Source organism: Sus scrofa, chromosome 18, assembly GCF_000003025.6.
Source record: "Sus scrofa isolate TJ Tabasco breed Duroc chromosome 18, Sscrofa11.1, whole genome shotgun sequence".
Lineage (NCBI taxonomy): Eukaryota > Metazoa > Chordata > Mammalia > Artiodactyla > Suidae > Sus > Sus scrofa.
This window is the reverse complement of record NC_010460.4, coordinates 51,768,195-51,794,025: the sequence shown is the minus strand read 5'-3', so window position 1 is coordinate 51,794,025 and position 25,831 is coordinate 51,768,195. Positions and strand designations below refer to the sequence as shown.

Here is a 25,831-nt window from a genome sequence, read left to right as displayed (position 1 = left end):
TATGACTTTGCCATCTTCAATGTGAGCATGTCATTCCTGTCTTCAAACCCTGGAAGTTGCCAAAGTCTATGCAATAAAGAACCAGCTCCCCAGGCTGGCCTTGCAGGTCTGGGGGCTGTGGCCAGCCCTGTGACCAGTATACCCCCTTGATCTCGGCAACAGGCAGATGAATTCTTTTCCTCATTTCTCTAAACATGCTCTGTGTTTTCCTATAATTATGTACTTTTTTCCTTATACTTTTTCTACTCTTAGATTCCCCACCTCACTAAGTGTACCCATTTTAAGATCTAATTTAAATCTCACCTCCCTGTTTCCTGATAGGTCTGACTCTTTCCCCACTAAGCTCCCCTGTGATGGGTGTCATTGTGTATCCTTGCTAGCTCTCCCACCTTTCAGCCTCCCTACTGAGTGATGGCTCCCCAAGGTTAAGGGCTGTGTCATATTTATCTTAGTATCCTGAAGACAGTTGTCCCAGTATTAGCCACTGCAGGTACTTCTCCGAATGAGTTGGGAAGGTCTGTAATTTTATTGCTTCTGCAGCAGCCTTATGCACAATGTGTGCACCCATGAAATGCATATCATTAACTGTAAGTAGAAAGATGGGAGAGGTGAACTCCACAGGATAGGCATTTCTATCTGCTTTGTTTGTTGATTTTCCTAAGTGCCAATAACAGTGCTCAGCCACAGAACACATGAACTATTTAAAGACTAAATGCAGTTTATAGCTAGACAGCATCTTCAATTTCTAATATTCTTGTTATATAAATAATCAAACCTGGGGACTGGAGAGGCTTTCCTGAGACCACACAGTTGGACAGGGAACCTGTCTTCTTCCATGAGTAATGTCAGAACTAAAGGAAGAATGTCCATTATCCTTTTTTCCAAGGTGATGCTCACCAGTGTTGCCTCCTTACCAATACTCTCTGAGGGACTTCCTTCTTTGGAAGAAGCTTAACTTTTAAGATCTTCTGAAGAAGCAACAAAGTAGAAACTACAGAATTTCGAAGAATGCAGAGACCCTGCAGCAAGAGACAACACGTACATGTCCCACACTGGTTCTTTTTCTGCTTGTGTGGTCCATTTGTTTTGCAAATGCAAATGGACCATTGGCTTTGAAGGGTTATGCTTGGGATCTTGCTTAAACCTGGTGCCTACTTGAAATGATGAAGTTGTCCGTGCATCTCAGAACCTCTCTAGAAGTAAAATAATTGGCAGCGAAGCCATCCAGTCATAATTTCAGCGGGGGTTTCGTTGGCACTGTTACTCTCCATCTTTACTAAACTTTCAATAGCAACCTGGAATTATTTTTGGTGAGATATCTCCCATAGGATTGTTGCGAGCATGTATCATCCTTTTGTGGCAAGCAAGGACAATTTATCCTTCTCAGAAACATACATTCAGATCATGGTGTGACATCCTTGAGAAACATACTTGAAAGTCACAAATTGTTATTTTCATCTCTTTCCCAGGAGTGAGGGCAAATATCACCATATGTATAATGAATGTGGAGGCTTCAGGCTTCTAACGGGAAATTTGACCAAGGGACTACTGGACCACACACCAAAATAAAAATGCGTTATATAGATGTATTCACATGTATCTATATGCAAATATATAGAAATATATATATGATGTATAAATATATGTATGTATAATTTAAATTCTTGTTGATTATTTTCAAGTAATTTTTAATTACTCACTCAAGAGACATGTCTTGAGCTTCTATTATGTGACAAGTATTTATGCTGTGTGTACGATTTTTCCATCTAGACAAAAAAGTCTGCTTAGAGTTTAAGGTGAAACTGTGCAAACACAAAAAAAAATTAAGGCCCTGCAGTGGAGAAACATCTAGCTTGAGAAGGCAAACTGAAAACGTCTGTCCTTTAAGAGTGATCATTTTATTTTTCACACGTTAATGGGGTATCTATTATGTTCCAGACAATGGGCTGGGAGCCGGGTTACTATGGTGAATAGATACACAGCCATATTCTTAGAGTGGGGTCCTCAAATTTACAGTGTTTCTTCATGGTTATTAAACAGACATTGCCCTTGTCAGGGACTGAGAACTTACTGTGATGTTCTTCAATTAAGCTTAATTTTATCAACATTGACGCTCCTATCATTGATCTTAGGAACCTTAGAGCCAAGGCACTGAGTCTGTTGTCTGAGAGCTCACTACTGTAGAAACATGCTCTCTCCTGACTTGAAGCTTTGCCACAAATTTTCTTTTCCAACTTATCCAAAGGAACTTCTGGAACAAAAAGATTTTTAAAATTATTTATTTCTTGCTTTGGCTGTGGCATGCAGAAGTTTCTGGGCCAGGGATCGAACCCATGCCACAGCAGCGACCCAAGCCACAGCAGTGATCCTTAACCCACTGAGCCACCAGGGAATTCCCAAAGCATTTTTTTTAATATTAGACTTACTACCTGCTCAGGACCCACAGGCTCCCAAGACCAGGTGAAGTGAGTAGCCTGGCTTTGTGCACAAGGAGTGGCTTAAGTTCACAAACTACACTGGAATCGGCCTCCTTACTTACCTTATGGTGTAACATAGTGATACCCTAGCTCTTCAGATGGAGTGGGGTGCTGGTGGGGAGGGAAGAGGAGGCAAGAAGACCAAAGACCAGGCTCGTCTGTCTGGAGATCTGCATCTTTCTCTGGGGTAAATCATGTGGATCATGATAACCCAGCATGTTTTAGCTTTTTGGAGAAAGTATTGAGTCAACCATTTCAGGTAGAGAAGTGAGGGTTTATTGCAAGCAACATAAAACATATTTGAACCTACATTTGTATCTGTAGGCATGGGAATGATCTGGGAGAATTGGGGGGATGAAGCGACAAGCTCGGCGAGATTCTGTGGTGAGACCCCTCCCTTTTCTAGTGTGTGTTCATTTGTCTCTACTGAATAATGTAATTGATGCACTATTTTTAAAGAAACATTAAGTTTTGGGGAAGGAATTTTTCTTAATTGCTAGAACTCTTGCCTTCAAAATTTCATTTTAGAGGAAAAAGAGAGTGAATGGTTTTGTTTTTTTTTACATTTAGTGCATCTCGATGTGAATTTACAAATGGCTTTTGAGGGATTGGATATTTTATTTTTCAAATCCATTTTTTTTTTTCAAAGTGCTATTAGCAGGTGGAACTCATGACTTCAGGCATTTTTCAGGCAACGAGCTCAGTGAGATTTGAAAATTAGCTAAGCCATTTATAGATTCATAGAATGCTGGCTGGGGAAGGAACCCAAGCCGCATCCCACTTAACCCTCTAATATTCCACCCAGTGAAACAGTAGTCCCCCAGGGTCACAGAACTTGGCCTGTTAAGTTAAACCTGGGATGGAAAACTGTCTCTGGGCTCCTGGCCCAGTGCTCTGCAGCATCCTTTGCTGGCTCATTTAGGGCGGGGCAGGAAACTCGGATGTACTTGGAGTTCAGGCGGATTTCGGTTTCAGGGTTGGAAGACAGAGAGGGCGACCAAACCAATAGCTCTTTTTGATCGCTATTCAGGTTCAAGCCAATTGTTGACATGTGGGATTGTGATCCAGTGTTGCTAATTCTTCCAATTTTTCTAAGAAAACCAAAAGACTGGATATTCAAGAGAAATTTCATAATTTTAAGGGTTTTTTTTACTAGTTCAGTGTAATGATTTTATGATACTTAGTGGGCCTTACCAGGCATAAGTGTCAATCTCCAGTGTGCAACTTCTGCTCTAGAAAAACTGCTCTGAGGATTTCTAGGATGGAAACAAAGGACCATGATCATGGCTGCGAATGATGGACATCTGAAAGGTGGCAGAGATACTCGCTCCAAGTCCAGAGCAAAAACTAGTGGGCAGAGGATTTTAGCTCAATAATAAGTATTTTCTGTTACTCAGAGTTACTTAAGTGGAGAGAAGCATCACTGTACCAGAGTGCCACTGAGCAGAGGCCACCGGGCCCTTTGTTGGGATGCTGGATGGAGGCCTGGGTCACTTTCCATGACCTCCTTGGTGGTAAGCTCCAAGGTTGTCCTCTAACTGGCTTTGCAGTCATCCTGGAAGCCTCCCACTGCCTCAGTATGCCATGGGAAATGGGCCAAAAGCTTTCAGGGCAAACCGAGTGAGATAAAAGTCATTCATACATCGTTTGCTCTCATTCCTTCTTTTTTGAATAAAACCCCATCAGCTTGATTCTTCCTTCCACCAAGGGATTACCTCCTAGCTCCCCCATTATTGCTCTGCTTTCTCTTGTCCATCAAGCCTTGTGCAAGCCTCCATCACTTTCTACATCCCCACCTGCCATCAAGAAAATTCCTCTTTTCTTGATGTTTGCTACACCTCCTTAAGATTTTCATTTTTAAAAATACAGCATGCATATATCATTCTCTAGAGCAAAGGTCTATAGTCTGCGGCTGGCTCACCTCCTGTTCTGTGCACAGTTTTATTAGAACACAGCCACACTCTTCACTGACACTGTCATTTACATGTTACCTACAGCTGCTTTCCTACAGCAGCGCGAGACAGTGAACGCAGAGACCACAAGCCTGCAAAGCCTAAAATACACACTAACCCTTCAAGAAAAATTTCCTGACCCCTGATATGTGTGAAAAGGACTATACCAGATAGATAATTTTAATGCAAAAACATGTATAAAAGTATAAAAAATAAAATAACAACTACTTGTAATGCAAGAACCATTTTTATCTTAAAGTATTTTCTCTAAGCATATATACATGATAATATGGAAATCACACCATAAACACAAATGTGTCCATTTAGCAATCAGAGGCATTTTCTTGTCTTGCAGTTTTTGAGATCATATATGTTATTTTAATCGGCGGTACAATAATTTATATAATACCCCGTGTGTATGTGTGTATCTATTATGCAATGATTCTTTATTGTGGCATTTGCTGTATGCTTTACATATGAAAAATTTTTTAATCCTTCTAAGCGCTTATGTGGGAAGTATTAACTCCATTTTACAAATGAGACCTGAAGTGCTTCTGCGAGTTGGCCAAAGCCCACAGCTAGGCTATCTGACAACCGACTCTGTATTGTCAACCATTCAACTACTACCGAGCACCAAAATTAATCTTTTTGTTTTTGTTTTTGTCTTGGGGGTGCATATTAGAAATCGTGCATTGATGAACATCAGTGTACATAGACCATTAACTGCATTTCCCATTGTTTCCATAGAAATGATTCCCCAAAGCAGAACTGATTCATCTAAGGCGCACTGGAGTTTCCCCAAACACACTGAAGAATCACTTTTCAGAAAGGTTGCAACAAGAGATTCCATGTAACTGTCTTCGAGGGTGCCAGTCTCCCCACACTGAATACCAAGTACTATGATTTACCCATTCTATTTTTGCCCTTCGGTCAAGAGAAATGGGATCCCAGAGGCTAACTCTTTGCAGGTAACTGGGGCCAAGTGACTCCTCTGAGAGACTTCTGGGAAAGATGTTTTCTGGATAAAGAGGACAGGTTCTGTTGGCACAGGTCTTTTGCCCTTTGCCTTTCCACTTCTTGGCTTTGTGACTAAGAGCAGGAAGCTGCAGGCTGGGAATGGCAGGCAAAAGAGAAGATGCCCTGCAGGTACCTAGTGGGAAAAACACCCCAGATTAATGGAGCCTCTGTTGGTGGGGTTCTGATATTCTGGCAGAGGCAATCCTCTCCACTTTCTGTGACAGGACAAAGGGACAATGAGGCTGTTTCTGTAAATTCTCTGTACCTGTATTTTGCTAACACCTGCTCCCCAGGCAAGGTCTTGATGTTTCTCTTTCCCATTTGTATGAAGTTTTGTGTATTACTATAGATATTAACTATCATATTTGATGGGGTTGTAATGTGTCTTTTTATTTATGATGACTTGCTGGTTAAGGTGGTGATCTTCAGACATCTCCATCAAAAGGTATTTGTTCTCACAATTAGTAATAGGGACAAATTCCTATTTCCCAATAACCTGTCACATAATTGTTTCTTAGCATTCGCTGGTTCTTTCTCGGAATTCGTTATCACGTTGGGGACTACAAAGCTGTGACTTTCCAATGATCTAATTCCTTCCACATTTATTAGCCATCCTTCTGTGAAAAAGAGCTTTCCCTTTCTTTCTGCTCTCTTCTTTGGGAAGGAGAGGAATTGCTGTGTCCTCATAGATTTTTACTTACCCAGTGTGACATAGTCAATTACAATCATGATTCTTTTTGATGCTCAAATTAACCCAATTTTGGCCAGTGGGCACTTTTATGTTATTTCTAACACAAGAAATTGAATGCTTACATGTCTTTGTAAGTGTCTGTCCTTCTTTCCCTCCATCCCTTCTTTCCTTTCTTTCTCTTTGGTGGTGGTGGTGGGGAGGTTTTTATAGCATTACCTGAAACCAGAGAAATATTCAGTAATCGTGGTAAAGGGAGGTCTTATCTTGCCTGTATCCTTAAGTTAATTAAATTGGATTTAGTTTTCCACTATTAAATGGTACAGGCTGTTTATTTCAGTTTTTAAAAAAGTTAGTACTACTCTATTTCTAGTAAGAATCCTGTTGTAAACATTGAATTCAAGGGGGAATTTATTGAATTAACCAAAGTGTTTTCTCCTTTGACCTAATGAAACAATCAATTACATTAAAAGGTTTCCTAGTGATTAATTATCTTTATTGGCTTCAAATACATCCAACTTGAACATTGTTGATTATATTTTTGAATTCTGTGCGGATTCAATATGCTTAGTTTATATATACCTACATGTAATAAATACATTCTTTTTTTAAAAAAAAATTTATTGTTATTTCCCCAATACGATTTTTTTCAGCTGTACAGCATGGTGACCCAGTTACACATACATGTATACATTCTTTTTTCTCCCATTATCATCTCCATCCTAAGTGACTAGACAGAGTTCCCAGTGCCACGCAGCAGGATCTCCTTGCTAATCCATTCCAAAGGCAGTAGTCTGCATCTATTAACCCCAAGCTCCCCATCCATCCCACTCCCTCCCCTTGGCAACCACAGGTCTCTTCTGCAAGTCCATGATTTTCTTTTCTGTGGAAAGGTTCGTTTGTGCCATATACTAGATTCCAGTTATAAGTGATATCATATGGTATTTGTCTTTCTCTTTCTGACATTTTATTAGATATAACTAAATACAAACTATATAAACTGAATGAATGAGGTTAGTTCGCATCTTTATTGCACTCTGTATTTGAAATTTATAAAAATCAATCAGGGAACCATTGTTTTAGTTCTGCTGAAAAATGAATATGATGTCAAGATTATTATTACCTAGAGAAAATCTTTATTTGCAAAATCTCCTTGGCCTTTAGGCATTTTTCAGGGTCAATCTGATAAATTAATTAATTCCTCTCACAGTTATTAGACTATTTTGAGTTTCTACTTCTACTTGAGACAAATACATTCTTTTCCGAGAAAATTATCTCTTTGCCTAAATTCAAACTGTTGAGTGTTATTCTTTTGTAAATTTTAAGTTGCCTTTTAATCTGTGGTTTTAGTTTCTTTGGGGTTTTAAAATTTTATACTTTTCCCTCCCTCTCTCTTTCGCCCCCCCTCCCCCGCAACTTTCTCTCTCGTGTTTTTCCACTCTCTCTTTTTAAAATAAGAGTGGTTAGAAATTTGTCTATTTTATTTTTTAACCAAAGAACACGTGCTGGAGTTTTGTTTTGTTTTGTTTTTTGAGCACTTTCTTATAGCTATAATGTTTTCACCTATGAGTCTATTTTTTAGTGATATATACTTTGAGAATCTCTTTTTGCTTTTCTCTTTATGCGGTCATGGATAAAAAAAGCTAATTTGTTTGTTTCCATCTTGCCATGTTAGTAATTCTAAGCCAGTCCTCCTTTCCTGCGAAGCCCAGATATGTTCTAGAATTCGTCTCAACATGGAGCCATACATTGTCCAATGCAGGATGGAAAGTATTGCTGTGTCCATCGCTGGAACGCACAATTGGTTATAAGGCCTCTCTGCTATGTTCAAGTTTACCCTAATTATGGTCTCTTATAGCCTAAACTTCCCATTCTTAAATTTAAAAAATGTATTTATTCATATATATACAAATATACATATATATTCTTTTTTCATTTTCTATTCCATTATGGCTTATTACAGGATACTGAATATAGTTCCCTGTGTTATACAGTAGGGCCTTGTTATTTTTATCTGTTTTATATATAGTTGTTTGTATCTGCTAATCCCAAACTCCTAATTTATCCCTTTCCCCTTTGGTAACCATAATTTGTTTTCTATGTCTGTGAGTCTGTTTCTGTCTTGTAAATAAGTTCATTTGCATTATATTTTAGATTTCACTTATCATACAATATTTCTCTTTCTCTTCCTTCACTTAGTATGATAATCTCTAGGTCCATCTATAGTAAATTTATTCTTAAATGTGCATAGAATGAATTTCATATTCATAGATTTGGGAGGAAATTCTATTTTTAAGCAAGTTTTTAAGTGGCTCTTTCTGAGTTTTTTTAATTTCTGGAGGATATTTTTCTCCTACTTTCATAAATAGTGTTGGACTGTGACTTTAATTTTTGTGTAATAACTCTTTCCCCAAGACTCTTTTTTTTTGGGCCATGCCCATAGCATGAGGAAGTTCCCAGGCCAGGGATCAAATCCATGCCACAGCTGTAACCAGAGTTATAACAGTGACAATTCCAGATCCTTAGCCCCCTGCACCACAGGGGAACTCTTCCCCAAGACTCTTGAGATATGTTATGATCCTCTACTTTTGGAGGTCATGGATAAATTTGAGGATGCCTAAATTTAAGTTATTGTACATAACGTGTTTTTCTTTTCTTTTTCTTTTTATTTCTTTTTAGGGATGTACCTGAGGCATATGGAGGTTCCCAGGCTAGGGCTTGAATCAGAGCTGCAGCTGCCAGCCTACACCACAGCCACAGCAATGTAGGATCTGAAGTTCATTTGAGACCTACAATGCAGCTTGCAGCAATGCTGGATTCTTAACCTATTGAGTGAGGTCAAGGGTCACACCCATATCTTTACAGATACTAGCCAGATTCTTAACCTACTGAGCCACAACAGGAACTCTAGACAATTTTTTTTTTAATTTTCTTGCTTGGATACTTTTAGGATTTTTTGAAAAATGGACTTGGAACATTTTACCGAGATATCTAAGGATGCAGGATTTTTGTTGCTGTTGGTTTTATTGGAAACGTGATGAAATATTCTGATTTGCATCAGAGGAAATCAGCACAGGACAATTTTTACGTATATGTTTTTGTGGCTTGGCTCTGCTCCTTTGTCATTTACGTCATGAATTTTGGTATAGGCTGCTATTCATCAACCAACATCCACCCCTCTCCTTTCTCCTTACTCATAGAACTCGGATTTATTTTTGGAATGGTCTCAGTTTAAAAGCTCTATTTGCCAGTCTTCCTTGCCCATAGAGGTAGCTGTATGACATACTCAAGTCCATTGAGATATATTTGGATGTCACTGGGTGTGGGCTTCTGGAAAAGCTCTTAAAGGGGAGCTGACTCATCTGGCATGCTGCTTTTTTTGCTCTTCCTCTTCCTTCATATTCAATCTGGAATGTGGTTACGATGGCTGGAGTGCCAACAGCCATCTTGTAAGCTGGGAAAGAGAGTCACACACTAAAGATGGTGAGTAAGGGCTAAAAAAAAGTCTGGGTCCCTGGTAGGGTAGCTGCCTTACCAGCTCAGATCTGTCATCTTTGGATGTCTTGTCACAGGAGGGAAAAGTAAACTTGCGTCTTGGCTAAGCCACCATTGGTGGCTTGTTTTAGTCAATATCTGAACAAAATCCTCCTCTGGTACAAAAAAAGAAAAATAAAAAATATCTCTTTCCTAAAGAATTCTTTTTTTCACTCACTGTTTTTTCTTTTGACCCTTCCTTTTGTATTCTTAGAGAGGTTTTCATTTCTTTTTTACATCTGTGAGTTGAATTTCCACTCTGAAGCAGACTTTATTTCTCTTATTGCCTTTTAGTTTTCCGTGCTCTGTTTTTTTGTTTCAACATGCATTTCATTCAATTTCTTTTTATCTCTGAGTTTAAGTTTCTTCTGAAATTAAGTTTCTTCAGTTCTTTTCTACTACATTTCTCATCTGGTTTCACAAGACCTTTCATGCATTTTGACCTTTACTTAGAATGCAAATCCACTTTCAACTTAATTATTTGCCATGCCTCCTTTCAAAGTATACTTGCCCCTGAATCTTTAGAGAATACCCTTTTAAAATTTTTGTTTATTTTGTCTTTTGTCTATTTTTAGGGCCACACCCACAGCATATGGAGCTTCCCAGGCTAGGGGCCAACCAGAGCTGTAGCTACACCACAGCCACAGCAACGTGGGATCTGAGTCTCACCTGCAACCTCCACCACAGCTCATGGCAACGCCGGATCCTTTACCCACTGAGTGAGGCCAGGGATCAAACCTCATGGTTCCTAGTTGGATTCATTTCTATTGCGCCATGGCAGAACTCCAAGAATACCTCTTTTTTAAAATTAAAGTATATTTGATTTACAATGTTGTGCCAATTTCTGCTGTACAGCAAAGTGACCCAGTCATACACACATATACATTCTTTTTCTCGTATTATCTTCCATCATGTTCTATCCCAAGAGACTGGATATGGTTCCCTGGGTTGTACAGCAGTAGAGTGGTACTCATCTTATCTGCCTATTATCAGTTTTTTTCCCAGTGTGCCTTGGGGACCATTACCTGCAATGCAAGTCCACACACACCTCTGCTTTAGTGGTGGCCAAATCTAGCTCAGGATTTTCCTGACCTCGTCTGATCCCACCGAGATTTCAAGGCATTTCATCTGAGAAATCCTCTTATCTCTTCAAGTTTAATACGCCTAAAGCCAAATGTATGACTTCTCCTGATAATGACATTGTAATTCTCCTAACCCTTGAAACTTGACCCATGTCCAAAGTAACATGTCGGCGTTAAGTACCAGACACAAGAGTTATCACCTTCTAAATGCTCTTGAGGTTGTTTCAGAATTTCACTTTCCATCCTGTCCAAGCTCATTGCTACTACTCTTGTGCAAGATTTTGTTCCTTCGTGTCTGAATTACCAAAGGAGAATTTCTTTTTCTTTTTTTTTTTGTTGGTCTTTTTGCCTTTTCTTGAGCCGATCCCGCGGCATATGGAGGTTCCCAGGCTAGGGGTCGAATCGGAGCTGTAGCCGCCGGCCTATGCCAGAGCCACAGCAACGGGGGATCCGAGCCGCGTCTGCAACCTACACCACAGCTCACAGCCCAAAAGAGAATTTCTAATCATCTCCTTCACAGAACTCTTCCAGTCTCCCTCTCAGCAAGCAGATCAATTTCAGGTTGATCTTCTTTTAGGAAGAATCTCAATGATGCCTCAATGAGGAACTGCTGTCTCCTCCCTTTGATCTGTGGGTATTAGGTTTAGAGACTTTCCACAGTTGAATTCCATTCATCTCTCTAAAATAATATGCATTTCATTAGTTTATTCCACATGTCCATCCTATACTCATCCTCAGCCTTTAGATTTTGCTTATGATTTTTTCCTAATGGAGTACTTTCTGAATTCTTTATTATCAAATTAGATCTTACCCTGCTCAAAGGCCCAGCTCAAATCCAGCTGAGGTTAGACCATCAGTCCTTTTTTAAAAAAATTAATCTGGTCATTATAAACTAAATAATAGAGACATGCACATTTGAAAATTATGTAAATGGATTTATGTGTAACTTCTCTCACATTACTCTCATTTAAGTATCTTATTTGTGCTTTTCCTATAAAGAATGCACAGTGAGTAGGCTTTTCCCCTCTATAAACTAGAATAATAACCATCTGACTTTGAGGGTGAGGAGATGTTATTTTCCTATTGTGCTGCTCAGGTTGGCATAACCCAGCTGTACAGGAACTATTGGAATGTAACGTGAAGTTATTTTATGCTTTATACTTTCTTGGCACATGTTAGGAATTGTTTAATCTGTGCCGAAGATTAACTATCTCTTTATTGAAAACTTGAGTTTCTGTTTTGCTTGTTTCTGTCTGTTTGGAGGTTTTGTTGTTGTTCTTGGTTTTTTTTTTTTTTTTTTTTTTTGCTTTGTTTTCTCTTTGGGTAGTTTTGTTTTTGGTTTTGAGTTTTGTTGCTTTCTTTCTTTCCTTTTTTGGTTTCTAAAACACAGATTGCTCTAGCACTGTTAGTGAATTAATCATGAGGCCCAGGTTTCTTTTCTTCTAGAAGGCAGGAGTTTAGGGTCGCTTTGGTGGAGTTCATTTTTCCTGTCTGTTTCCCCACATTTCTCTTTCCTGAGTTGCTGTCATAAAAGGCCTACCTTTTCTGTTTTCATATGTGCCTGCCTGCAAGCTATATTTACCACCCCCACAGAAGCATCATCTTCCTGATTTATGTCTATAACTTTTGCTTTTAAATAAACTGGACAATTGGGACAGTGGTCTATGCCTTAGAGAAAGATTGTCCTCTTTCTTAGACCAAGTGACCCATTGTTAGGACAGCATTTTCTGAAGTGCTTCCCATAAAACTGCTCTAGGATAAAAATAGAGCTTATTATGGGGAAAAGATGGAAGGATTTCCAAGGTCAATAAAAAGTGGCACGAACAAAAAGAAACAGGCTTTCGTGATACAGGACTTCTCAGTATGTTTGGCAGGATGTCACAGGCACTTGCCGGGTCCCACTCTGAGCAGCTATGATGTGAACTGTGCCTCTGGGAGGAGTCCAGTGACATGACTCCAGAGGAGACCGGAGCGGTGTTCCGGAAGTATCTGGCATGAGGCTCTTTTTCTTTAAAAAGTGTCTTTCAGAGATAGTGTTTAATGGAAAACACCATATCAAACCTCAGCCTGGGTGGGCTGTTTCAAATCTTGTCAACAAGGGAAATTTGGAGCTTTGCTCGAGTTTAACCTCCACGTTAGCTCAGAAGTGCTCAAAATACCCTGTTTACAAAGTACATGCGTTGGAGATGCCATGTTAGTCCTTTGGGGAGACCATGCTGGGGAAACTTACTTCCTACGTAGAGACGCCTATTTTCTTATTTTATTACTCTCATTTTCTCTTTTATAACACTCAGTATTTCAGCTTAGAGGAGGACCCTCACAGTATTGACCTTACCTCTGCGGAGGAGGATTTTATTCAGCTGGTGCTGTAAGCCTGAAGGAGCGACCCTCTGGGCCTGGACCTGACCTCTAATGATAGAGCACTAATTGGTTACTGATGGTTCACTGAGAGGGGGAAGGTCAGACTGACTCTTCAAATGTTGTTAAAACCACACACTGGACTCAGCTGCTCCAGTGGTGAATCACTGATGCTCCAGGTGAAACAGTTGCTGGGGTAACGTGGACCAGAACAGGAAGCAGAGAGGGCGGAGCTCGTCTCCTCTTCCTCTCAGCCTCCATCTTCATCTCTGGTACCTCCTGTTGGCAGAGCCTGCACGGGCACTAGATGGCAAAGCAGAATTGCAGGGAGAAGTTTCTGCTCCAGCATCACAGAGTTTAGAAGGGTAGGACTGGAGTCGAAGGGCAGTTCAAAAACTGGCAGAGTACCCGGGTGAGTTCTCAAATTTTTTGCTCATTGCCAGCATGAGAAGTGAAAACTCAGAGCTTGTTGTAGTTTTAACTGGCATATTTTCTTATTGAGGCCGAGGTTGAATAGCTCTTAATTTTTAGAATTGTTTGATTTTACTTTCTGTGAATGATCTTTGATATCTTTTGTTTATGCTTGTTTTCCTTTGGTCATCATTTTTGTTTCTAAGATGAAAGAAATTAGGCTTTTGAATATAATGTAGGTTGGAAATTCTTATACAGGTTTGTCATTCATCTTTTGATATATGGTGGCTTTTTCCATGTATGCCTTTTATTTTTAGACAGTTTAATTTGTCCATATTTTCTTTTGTGACTTTAGGGGTTTTCTCCATCTGTGGAAAGACCTTTCCAACTCTGAGATTATAAAAATGTTCAATTTTTTTTCCCCAGTGCTTTTATGGTTTTGGTGCTAAAATTTAAATATTTCATCAATTTCTCCTGTTGTATAGTATGAGATATTCATCCACATGTGTTTCTTTTTTTCCTGCTTTACTATCCAGGTGTCCCAATGCCATTTATTGAATAATCTATTTTTGCCACAAATTTGAAAATTCACCTTTACTATAATTCCTGTCTGGTGTTTTTAATTGGTCTGTATCTGGTCTTTCTAATCTGTTTCATTACTATGGCTATTCATGTACTAGCACCATACTGTTTTATTTATTCTAGCTTCATAATGTGGTTAAATATCTTTTGCAGCATTTCTTTATTTTCCCATTTAAAAATTTTGTTTATTCTTGGTTTTTCTTTCTCCCACAGTAACATTAGAATCAGCATGTCTAATTTTAAATCCTATTGATAGTTTCATTGGTATCATATAAAATAGAGATTAACTAAAATGTGCTGAAATTATCATTGTGTTGAGTTTTTCTATTTAAGAATGTGGTATACTTTTCAATATGTTTTTCTTCTTTTGGGCACTTACTCTGCCTTTTTTCCTCCTTATTTGTAACTACATGCATCTTGACTTGGTATTTTCCCCACGCCCAATTTTCCCTTCAGTGCATGTGGCAGCCACACTCATAAATTATATTCAGAGTTACAGATACTTGTGATTTTATTGAAGATTAGGTTACCTTTTTGTTTTTCTTTTCCTTACTGTGTTTAAGTGATTCATGTGAGAATGGGGGAACAGCTTTTTCCTGTTACTTAAAAACCAGATGCTATTTTATTTATATGGTCAAATGCTCTGATATCCCATCATATCGACTGCAAGAAATCCAATTTTTATCACCAAATATTTCTAGGAATCTCTGGAATGCTAAATAGTTGCACAGCTGTACTCTGAACATCATAGCCTCCTCAGTTAGGCATCTCTCAGGTATTTCTCAACCATCTGCAATTAGCATTTCTCTATCTCAAAGCCGAGATATTATCCCTTTGACCTATCACAGCTGTTTTCAACTTGGGGTAAGTATTTCCATGGGGGTACATGATTGCACTCCAAGGAATAACAGGAACAATGATTCCAGATTCTCGATTTCCATATGTTTGCTTTCCTGAAATTGCTCTTCCTGAGAATATACCAGTGGTCTGTGGGTTCTCTTTTCCAACTTCTTCCACTCTTCCCCTTGCACACTTTGTTAAGGAAACGCATGGGTTTCACCCATTCTAGATGTTAACCATGTGTGTTGGTTTGGGATGGAAAAGTATCTCGAGATCAACCAAGAAGGCACTTTTGAATACTGGTGCTGGTATCGAGAAAGAGAATGGCTGCGGTGATTGGTAATGAAGCCTTTTGCAACTCAGGTGGTTCCAATTCCTTGCTTTCATTAAAGCTGAAGGACACCTTAAAGAGATTATCATGGATTGATTATCCATGAATAGGTGATTTAAATTGAATTTGTTGATTGACTTATGGTTTTGTATGTAACTTGTAAAGAATTAAAATGAAGGACATTACTGTAATAAAGTTCCTTGCATTTGCACCTACTTTTGTATATGGACAGTTGTGTCAAATGCTTACATAAAAAAGGAATAAAATTGATGATAAATTGTCTCACTCTTGCAATGGAAAATGTTCATCTAGGCATATATAAACTAATTTCTTTTATTGAAAAATAGCATAGTATTGTGTTAGTTTCAGGTATACCATAGTGATTATTTTATATATATATATTATATATTTCAGATGATTTTCCATTATAGGTTATTACAAGATATTGAATATAATTCCCTGTTCTATGTAGCCAATCCTTGTTGCTTATCTATTTTATGTATAGGAGTCTGTGTCTATTAATCCCATACTCCTAACTCCTCACTTCTCTCACTTTCCCCTTTGGTAATGAGTTTGCTTTCTATGTCTGTGAGTTTATTTGTGTTTTGTATATAGATTCATTGTATTGTCTTTTTAGATTACACATATAAGTGATATAATGTTTGTCTTTTTATGCATGGCTTACTTCATTCAGTTCACTAAAAATTTAGTATCACTTTGTCTATGTCCATTCATGTTGCTGCAAATGGCAATATTTCATTCTTTTTAATGGCTGAGTAATACTCCACTGTGTGTGTGTATACCACATTCTCTTCAAATCAGTTGTCTATTAATTGACACTTGGGTTGCTTTCATGTCTTGACTATTGTAAATAGTGTGGCTAGGAACATAGAGGTACATGAGTCTTTTTGAATTAGTTTTCATCTTTTCTGGATATATGCCCAGGAGTGGGATTGCTCAATCATATGGTGGCTGTATTTTTAGTTTTTTAAGGCACCTTCACACTGATCTCTATAGTGGTTGTACCAATTTACATTTCCACCGACAATATAGGAGGGTTCCCTTTTCTCCACACCCTCTCCAGCATTTATTATTTGTAGACTTTTTGATGATGGCCATTCTGACTGGTGGTGAAATGATTCCTCATTGTAGTTTTGTTTGCATTTCTCTAATAATTAGCAATGTTGAGCCCATTTTTTGGACTGAGTTTGTTTTAATATTGAGTTATATGAGCTGTTTGTATATTTTTTATATTAACCCCTTGTCAGTTACATCATTTGCAAATATTTTCTCACATTCAGTAGGTTGTCTTTTCATTTATAGTTTCCTTTGCTGTGCAAAAGCTTAAAAGTTTCATTAGATCTCATTTATTTTTGTTATTACTTCTTTTGCCTTGGGAGACTGACCTAAGAAAACATTGCTGTGATTTATGTCAGAGAATGTTTTGCCTATGTTCCCTAAGAGTTTTAGGTTATCATGTCATTAAGTCTTTAAGCCATTTTGAGTTTATTTTTGTGTATGGTGTGAAAGCAGTGTTCTAGCTTTGTTGATTTATGTGCACCTGTCCAGCTTTCTCAACACCACTTTCTGAAGAGATTCTTTTCTCCATTGTTTTTTTCTTGTCTCCTTTGACGATAAATCTGAGTTTATTTCCGGACTCTCTATTCTGTTCCATTGATCCATGTGTCTGTTTTTGTGCCAATACACATGGCTTTATTTTATTTATTTTTTATTAAAATAGAGTTCATTTATAGTGTTTGGTCAATTTCTGCTGTATAGCATAGTGACCCAGTCATCCATTTATATACATTCTTTTCTCTTATTATCTTCCATCATGTTATATCCTAAGAGATTGGATATAATTCCCTGTTCTGTACAATAGGCTCTCATTGTTTATTTATTTTAAATATTATAGTTTGAATCTACCAATCCCAGATACACCATCCATCCCACTCCCTCCTCTCTCCCCCTTGGCAACCACAAGTCTGTTGTCTTTGTCTGTGAATCTGCTTCTGTCTTGTAGATAGTTTCGTTTGTGCCCTATTTTAGATTCTACATATAAGTGATATTGTATGGTATTTGTATTTCTCTTTCTGAATGACTTAGTGTGAGAATCTCTAGTTGTATCCATGTTGCTGCAAATGGTATTATTTCATTCTTTTTTATGGCTGAGTAGTATTCCATTATGTACATGCACCACATCCCCTCTCTTAATCCATTCATCTGTCAGTGGACATTTAGGTCATTTCCATGACTTGGCTGTTGTGCATAATGCTACAATGATCATAGAAGTGCATGTATTCTAGTAATTTCTGATGTCTCAGAGGGTTTTGCTTCCAGCTTTGTTCTTTTTCCTCAGGATTGCTTTGGAAATTCTGTGTCTTTCGTGTTCCTTATAAATTTTAGAATTATTTGTTCTAGTTCTGTGAAAAATGCCATGCCTTATTTGTTAGGGATTGCATTAAATCTGTAGATTTCTTTAGGTAATACAGCCATTTTAAAAATGTTAATTCTTCCAATCCAAGAGCATGGGCTATCTTTCCATTTATTTAAATCATCTTCAGTTTCCTTTATCAATGTTTTATAATTCTCAGTGTACGTGTCTTATATTTTCATGTCTTTTTTTGTTGAGATGATTTTAAAGAGGATTTTTTAAAAACTTTCTGATATCCTACTGTCACTTTAAAAGAATTGAACCAATTTATGTGTATTAATTTTGCATCCTATTGCTTTGCCAAATTCATTTATTAGTTCTAATGGTTTTTGTGTGGCACCTTTAAGATTTTCTGTATAGAGTATCATATCAGAAAATACTGATAATTTTACCTTTTGTCTTGCAATTTGGATACAGTTTATTTCTTTTTGTTATTTGATTGCTGTGGCTAGGACATCCAAAACTATGCTGAATAGAAGTACAGTGAGAGTGGGACTCCTTGTCTTATTTCAGATTTTTGTGGAATGTTTTTATCTTTTCATCACTGAGTAGTATGCTGGCTATGGGTTTGTCATAAGTAGCTCTTATTTTTTGTGATATGTTTTCTCTATATCCACATTGGTGAGAGTTTTTTTCATGAATGGATGTTGAATTGTATCAAATGCTTTTTCTGTATCTGTTGAGATGATCATGTGGTTTTTGTCTTTTATTGATGTAGTCTATCACTGTTTTTGTCTTTTATTGATGTAGTCTATCCCATCAATTTGGTATGTTGAAACATCATTGTGACCCTGCGATGAATCCAAGTTGATCATGGTGTATGCTCCTTTTTATGTGTTGTTGGATTTTGTTTGCTAATATTTTGTTGAGAAATTTTGCATCCATATTCATCAAAGATATTTTTTCTTTTGGTAGTGTCTCTGACTGGTTTTGGGGTCAGAGTGACATTGGCTTCATAGAATGACTTTGGGAATGTTCCTTCATCTTCAGGATTTTGGAAGAATTTGAGAAGGATCAGTTAAAGTTCTTTGTATGTTTACAGAATTTCCCAGTGAAGCTATCTGATCCTGGACTTTTGTTTGCAGGGAGTTTTTTAAATTACAGAATCTATTTTACTTCCATTGATTGATCTGTTTAAATTCTCTATTTTTTTTCTTGATTCAGTTTTGGTGGGCTGTATGTTTCTGGCAACTTGTCCATTTATTTCAGGATGTCCCATTTATTGGTATATAATTTTTCATAGTATTCTCATGGTTTTTGGTATTTATGAGTTATTTGTTGTTATTTCCCATCTTTCAATTCTTATTTTGTTTATTTTTTGGGTCTTCCAGTTTCTTCTTGGTGAGCCTAGACAGAGATTTGTCAATTTTGTGTATCTTTATTTAAAAAAAAACTTTTGGTTTTATTGATTTTTTTAACCTATTTTAAAAAATTTCTATTTCTTCTCTGATCTTCATTTCCTTCCTTCTGCTGACTTTAGGGTTTGTCCTTCTTTTTCTAATTCTTTTAGAAAGTTAGGATAGATGGTTTATGTGAGATTTTTGTTTTCTGAGGTAGGTCTATATTGCTATGATCTTCCCTCTTAGGACTACTTTTGCTGAGTCCCAGAGGATTTATATGGTTGCGTTTTCATTGCCATTTGTATTTTTAAATTTTTTCTTTGATTTCATTGTTGACCCATTGCTTTTTTTTTTTTTTGTAATACGTTTTTTCATTTCCATGTAATTGTTTTTTTCTTCATTTGTCTTTCTGTGGTTGATCTCTAGTTTCATGCTGCTGTAGGTAGAAAAGATGCTTGAAATAATTTCCATCTTCTTAAAATTGTTGAGGCTTGTTTTGTATCCTTGTATGTTGCCTGTCCTAGAGAATATTCCATGTGCACTTTAAGAGAATGTGTAATCTGGGTTTTTTTGGGGGAGGGGGATGTAATGTTCTGAAAAAACTAATTAAGTCTCATGGTTCTATTGTATCATTTCACGATTCTATTGTATCATTTAGAATCTCTGTTGCTTCATTATTTTCAGTCTGTAAGATCTGTCCACTGATGTCAGTGGAGTATTCTCCTACTATTACTGCATTGCTATCAATTTCTCCCTTTATGCCAGTTAGTATTTTATGTATTTTGGTGCTCCTGTATTGGGTGCAAATATGTTAATGAGTGTATGCTTTTATTTCTTAATGTATGGTTTGGTACCCTGCATCAGTATCACTTGGGGAGTGCTAATTAAAAATAGATTCTGAGCTCCCAGAGTGCATCCCTGGAATCTGCTCTCTAGGAAATGGACAATGCTGTGGATATTGCCTAAAATCAGCATTTTAAAAGAAGTCCTCATGGGTGATTCCTGCACACACTTCAGTACTCCTCTAAGGCAGCTTTGTCTCCCATATAGGGACATCTTGTAAACATATTTACATGCAGAATCCACCTCAGGGAATGGAACACAAGAGCCCAGCCTGGGGGAAGTTAGCTGCTGCTTGCGACAGGATGATGGGCTGTTGTTCTAAGATCACCCTGCCTTGCTCTGTCCACACACAGAGCCAGAGTGCCCTCTTAATTTCAGCCTGGGAGCAACACAAGCCTGGCTCCCATCCAGCTCTTATTCCTTCTCCACAGGCCTGGCTCTTCCTGCCCAGAAGATATGCCTTCCACTTTTTATTTTAATCCTGGAATTTGAGACACATCTTTTGGATGATCTGTCAAGCTTGAATATTGCTTCCTTTAGAATCAAAATTTCAGCATCCACTTGTTAACTTTGTGCAGCTTGTGCTCAGAAATGAGGAATTCTGGCTTGTCTGGATCACATTCTCATCTGTCAAAAGTGTGATGGAGACAGAGGACCTGGTCCTGAGGGTGAGGCCCATTTAGGATGGTGGATGCTGCATTCACTGTATTTGGGCTCAGCAATGTATCCTTTATAGGAGAATGGAAGACTGCTTTCAAATGCCAGATCTCATCCCCCACCTTGAGGCTGGTGATGTAATTGTAGGAACCTGATCCCAGTGCCTTTGTGCAATTGTTCCTTCAATGACCTGAAGAACTTTGGGGAAAATCTTCCTGGCCATTCACCACTTAGTCAATATGCAAAAAGTACATGGCCATTCCCAGTATACTGACAGGGGACATTGAGTTATTTGAGTTGATGGCTACTTTGGGGTGAGCCAAAGTCCAAGCACAGGCTTCTCACCATTCTTCCACCTGCAAGCTCAGCATGAATGATAATAGTGCCACATTCACTGATGGTCGACAATGGCTCCAGCATGCATGAGGCCAGGATTTCAGAGGATCATGAAAGCCTGTCTTCTCTTCATCATGGGCACCCCTAGCATGATTGTGGGCCAGAAGGAGTCCCAAGTGTGTGATGTAATTCAGAGTCAGAGGGAACTCTGACCTTGAAGTAGTCCATCAAATATGGTGTAATCAGCTGGGATGACCAGGAAAATACCTGGCACCACATTCTATGGCAAGCATATGTAACCCCTGAGGAGCACTCCATACTGCTGAGTTTCTCCTGAACCCTGAGGCCAACTAGAAGATGACCAGATCACATTGAAGACCTCCATCACCCTCACCACATACATGGCCATCCAGGCTATTCTGTCCTTTATGCCTCTGGCCAGTGCAATGAACAGGTGACAGACTCCAAAAATGAAGTCACCCATACTGTGCTCATCTATGAGGACCACACCTTCCCTCACACCATCCTATGTCTGGACCTGAGGAACTGCCTCAGGAGATCCTCACACAGAACTTTTTCACATGGCCAAGCAGGCAATTGTGCAAGGGAATTGTTCAAGGGAAGCTCTGCTGTTTTGCCCTGGACATGGAGCAGGTGATGGTCAGTGTGGCCTCCAGCTCCTCCCTGGAGAAGAGCTGTGAGCCTTGAAGGTCACATCAGCATTAATGGCAGCAAATGATTCTTTTTCTCTGGAGCCCTTCCAGCCTTCCTTCCTAGATGTGGAATATGGACGCTTTCCTGAAACTACCCTCGACTCCATTGTGAAGTGTAACGCTGATGTCTGCAACACATGGCATATTTTCTAACACGGTGCTCTCTGATGGGACCATGGCGTACCCGGGCTTCACCAACAGGATGGGTAGGGAGATCCTCACCCTGCTCCCAGCACAGTGAAGACTGAGATCCTTGTGCTTTCAAGTGCTATGCATGGATCACTGGTTCCATCTTAGTCTCACTGTCTACCTTCTAACAGATATGGATCAGCAAGCAGGACTACTTGCCTGAGTCCAACCCTTTCATTGTCCACCAAAAAAGCTTCTAGGTAGACAAGTGTTACATTCTTTCTTGACAAAACCTAACTTGTGCAGAAAACGAGATGGCATTGGCACAGTGTATTTATGTACTGCTGCCTGACTCAGGATTTAACACATGGAATGGTGAAGGTGATGGCAGTCTGTTGAAGTTGCTTCTCCTAAAGATCTGCAATGTGGTTGAGTGTTTCGATTGTCCTTTTTAAAAAAGTCATTCCAGGTATCATGAGATGCAGGAAGTTCCATACCTTCTCAAACACCTCTTCCCTAAGGAGAAATCCTAGACCTCACTTAAGTTCACTCAGGAAAGGATGATAGCATTGCTTTGTTTAAATTTTGTAATCCAAAATTTTGAATCTTCTGCCTAAATACTTGTATCTTTATTTTGTTTCATTTTAAATGATTAGTCATCATGACTACTTTTTTGTCACCCAACCTTAAATGTATGAAAATTTTTGGTCTCCCCAGGAGTTTCAGTAAAATTACACACCTTAAGGGAAACAAAAAGACTTGACCAGGGTCCTTTGGCTATAAAAGGAGTTGCCTCTGTCATTGCTGCAAATGTTAAAGTCCCTGGAGCTCAAGTAATTACAAAATCAATGGGTCAGGGCACCTGAAACTTCCATTATTTTCCCTCCTGATCCCCCACCTTTTATTCACCCATCCACTCAGACCTGTATTTTCTCCCTTGCAATGCCTCGGCATGAACTGCCTGCCTGGCAGGGTGTCCTCACCTGCTCTGGGGTAGGGACAGCTTTGCTTTTGTCCGCAAAAGCCTGGCATGTGAAGTGACCACAGCCTCCCCACTGAGAACTGCAAAGAGCTTTCTCAAACCCCTCATTACCTGTCATTCCCAACTGGAGAGACAAAGTACCACATCTCTAGTGCTTTGAGTCATGGGCACGAGTCTCAGGGTTGAGGTCAGGATAGGTTGAGGATTAATGCAGTGTTTAGACAAGTTCTGGTCTGACCTGCCATACTGCTTGCCTAAACCCAGGCTTTCTTTATGGATAGGGAGGTGGAGGCAGCTGCTGAATGGCCCGTGTACCAGGCATCTACAGAATGTGTCCAGAAGTGGAGCTCTGAGCCATTGCCCATGATGTCCCCAAGGGCCTGGTCTTTCCTTTGGCAGACCCTCAGCCCCACCCTCATCAGGCAGCCCCACCCTCTACCTTTTCTCAGTGTTGCTGCCCTAATCGATTCTGACATCCCCGAAAGCTCTTTTCTCCTTTTTGTATCTCCAGAATTCTGGTCTGGTTTGCTACCCCAACAAGGGCTCTTCTGTCAGGGAGGCACCATGTGGGAAGGAAAGCTCTGAAATGGACCCCCTTGGTGTCCTTGTTATTGAGCCAAACATGGGCACTGTCCAAAAACATCGGTACTACCTTATGCGGGTTCACCAAGGCCCACCTGTTCCCAGTGCTGATCAGAAAGAAGAAAATGAAGAACCTTTGCTAGAACCAGCTGCCATTTCTGCCTCCCGGGGGTGTTGGTCTTCATGGAGCTGGCAGCCTGCCTGCCCCTCTATCCACAGCCATCCTGCCCTCAGCTGGCTCCATCACCTGTTTCACTAGGAGGAAGAGCAGCGCAGTAGGGCCTACCCTGCTTCCCCTGCACTGGGGAGTCCTGTCCCTCCCTGCGGCCATGGGGCCTGTGAGGAGTGGGCTGGCTCCACCACTTCCGCCGCTTCGGGGTGGTCAGTGGGAGGTACAAGAACTGCCCCTGAGGAGTTGCTGTGTCTCCTCCCTGGTGCCTCCGCTTTCTCCTCCATCACCTTGGAGGATGATGAGGTTTTGGCACCTGGAACATCTTACCCACCCAATCTTTCCCCTTGGCAACGTGCTTTTCTCCAATAATCTCATCTTTGGATGAGTGCCTGGGTTTTGGACCTTCCACCCCTTTGTGCCTCCCTCTGGTTACCTCAGACTCTCTCCATTGGGTCATAGACCGTCCAGTGCAATTAAGACGTGCAGGGCCGTGAAGCGGCTGTGAGAGTGGACTAGCGTGGAGGTCAAGAGCATGCACTCTCCAGCCGTTTTTAGCTACAGGCCTTGGGCAGGTTTAAATCTTCAGTTTATTCCTTGTAAAATCGGGATGCTTCTGACACTCATATCCTGGGGTGGTTATTGGTCTAAATGAGGAAACACACGTAATGTGACTGACGCTGAGACTGGCCTTTTAATAAGTGCCCTTTAATACGCATTAGTAATTGCTCACCATCACTAGCAAGTGCTCATTCTACCTTCCTCTCAACCCACATGCAGGTGTCCTGAGTCTTCTCAGACACAGACTGAGAAGCGAGGAAGTGCCAAATTCAGTGGGAGATATGGTGTTCTCTAAAGAGTTCTGAAGCGTAAGTCAGGGGTTTCACCTCTTACCTCCTTATAGGAGTTTATCTCCTGCTTAAGATTTTTGTCTTCTGCTTCCTAGTTTATAAAGAGCTATTAATGGGTTTAAACATACATATATCTTAACCCACCCCTATATACACCCAAAAAACAATGACCCTCTGAGTGATAGAACATGTGCCTCAGGAGTTCCCTCTGTGGCACAGTGGGTTAAGAATCTGACCTCAGGAGTTCCCATCATGGCTCAGCAGTAACAAACCTGACTAGTATCCATAGAGATGCAGGTTCATTCCCTGGCCTCGCTCAGTGGACTAGGGTTAAGGTGTTGCTGTGGCTGTGGTGTAAGCCGGCAGCTATAGCTCCAATTCGACCCCTAGCCTTGGAACTTACATGTGCCATGGGTGGGGCCCTAAAAAAAAAATCCAACTTCAGTGGCTCAGGTCACTGCAGAGGCATGGGTTTGATCCCTGGCCAGGCACAGTGGGTTAAAGGATCTGGTGTTATTGCAGCTGCAGCATAGGTCACAGCTGCAGCTCAGATTCAGTCCCTGGCCTGGAAACTTTCACAGGTCATGGGTGCAGCCATAAAAAAAACTGAATCAGAATTTGAAGAGAGAACCACTATTTCTTAGCAGATTTAAATCTTTTTTTTGGGGGGGGTCTTTTTGCCTTTTTCTAGGGTGGGTGCTCCCATGGCATATGGAGGTTCCCAGGCGAGGGGTCTAACTGGAGCTGTAGCTGCTGGCCTATGCCAGAGCCACAGCAACGCCAGATCCGAGCCTCATCTGTGACCTACACCACAGCTCACGGCAACGCTGGATCCTTAACCCACTGAGTAAGGCCAGGGATCGAACCTGAAACCTCATCGTTCCTAGTCAGAATCGTTAACCACTGAGCCACAACAGGAACTCCAGCAAATTTAAATCTTTCTAAAAAAAACTTTCTGCAACTTAAAACAAAACATGTCTGGGAGATGCTGTGTTTGGCTGATAGCAGTGGTTTCTCCTAGGCTGGCCCAGATCTGGTTGACAGCTTGATTTTTTTTTTTTTTTTTTTTTGGTCACTTTATAACTCAAGGAAGATGCTTCTGAATTTTTTTTAAAAAAATTACCCCGCTTTCTAATCAGAGGGCAACTTGTTCATTTGAGTATTGTAGGCCTCACATTCCTTTCTGATGAGGTGTTAGTGACTTTGTAACCTGGTTAATCTACAAAATAGATAGAGCGCCATGTGTGGGACCCACGGAGACCTCCTGCCATTGGAAGTACCCCAGGACATTCTGGGGGTCGGTTTATTTATCCTCATTAACCCAAGACGCATTGTCTCAGGGCTACATATACACAGTGTGACTGATCCTATTTTTTTAAAAAGGAAGGCCCCCAGCCCCCATTCATCTAGCCCAAGGTACCACATTCCATTCCGCCGTCAAGTCTTCTGGGCTCCTCTTGGCTGTGACAGCTATTCAGATTTTCCTTATTTTGGTTGACCTTGACCATTGTGTGGAGGACTGG

At 39.9% G+C, this 25,831-nt stretch overlaps 1 protein-coding gene across 7 annotated transcripts in view; it reads left to right on the top strand.

The window, feature by feature from the left end:
- Positions 1–25,831, top strand: part of HECW1 (HECT, C2 and WW domain containing E3 ubiquitin protein ligase 1) — a 419,239-nt gene that overhangs the window by 8,979 nt on the left and 384,429 nt on the right. The window contains exon 1 of one of the 7 annotated variants that reach the window (XM_021079145.1): positions 10,425–13,520. The exons of the other annotated variants lie outside the window; for them this stretch is intronic. The gene's annotated coding sequence lies outside the window, so the exon portion shown is untranslated. Of the gene's footprint in view, positions 1–10,424; positions 13,521–25,831 lie in introns of those variants that run through there. 7 annotated transcript variants of the gene reach the window in all.